Source organism: Myotis davidii, unplaced genomic scaffold, assembly GCF_000327345.1.
Source record: "Myotis davidii unplaced genomic scaffold, ASM32734v1 scaffold1, whole genome shotgun sequence".
Classification (NCBI taxonomy): Eukaryota; Metazoa; Chordata; class Mammalia; order Chiroptera; family Vespertilionidae; genus Myotis; species Myotis davidii.
The window spans coordinates 3,176,023-3,177,172 of NW_006294681.1; positions in this window are offsets into that span (position 1 = coordinate 3,176,023).

A 1,150-nucleotide genomic window follows, 5' to 3' on the forward strand; every position below is an offset into this window, starting at 1 on the left:
GAATGAAAGTTAACTGATAATTACTCTAGAAAATGATTCAGATTAGCTGGTAACACTGAAGATGTGTATACTTTCCACCCACAATTCCACTTCAAGATATACCTCTAGAACTCTAGCATATGTGTTCAAGTAGGCAGGCACATGAATAATCCCTGCAATACCGTCTTTTACAATACAACAAACAACCCACGCTAAAATTTCCTTAAGTAAAAAGAATGGGAAAATTATAGTATAGCCAGAAAATAGAGCATAATTAAAATTAAACCAATCCAATAACTAATATCAACAAAACTGAGCAAAACATATTAATACAGATAAATCCCTGAAAATAATGTTGAACAAAAAAGTTTCAGAGCAAGCACAATTCCATTAACATAAAATTGAAATAAATTACATAAAATATTGTACATTGTTTACAAATACATGCATATGTAGTAATCATTTGGAAACTTTCATAGGAATAATAAATACCAAATTCAGGAGAGGGCTACCTCCAGGGATGAAGAGGTGAAAGGTAAAAGAGTATATAAGGGGCTTCAAATGTATCTGTAATTTTTGTTTCCTAAAACAAAACAAAACAAACAAAATAAAAAAACAAAAAACCCCACACCTGATTCTAAGAAAAAAGGAGAGGATGAAAACATACATGCTAGGCACCCTGGCTGATTTGTCTCAGTTGGAGAGTACACTGAAAGGTCTCGGGTTCAATCCCCAGTCATAATGTATATGGGAGGCAATTGATGTTTCTCTCTCTTCCTCTCCCTTCCTCTCTCTCTCAAATCAATAAAAACATATCGTTGGGTGAGGATTAAAAGAAAAAAGTACATACTATTAGGCAAATATGAACCAAAAGTTAATATTCAAAAAGTAATATTAACACCGGAATACCAGAAACTATACTACCAAATATATAAAAAATGCAAGGTAACTCAGTAATAAAAGAATAACTCTTGCCCTAACTGGTTTGGCTCTGCGGATAGAGCGTCAGCCTGCGGACTCAAGGGTCCCAGGTTCGATTCCGGTCAAGGGCATGTACCTTGGTTGCGGGCACATCCCCAGTGGGGAGTGTGCTGGAGGCAGCTGGTTGATATTTCTCTCTCATCGATGTTTCTAACTCTCTATCTCTCTCCCTTCCTCTCTGTAAAAAATC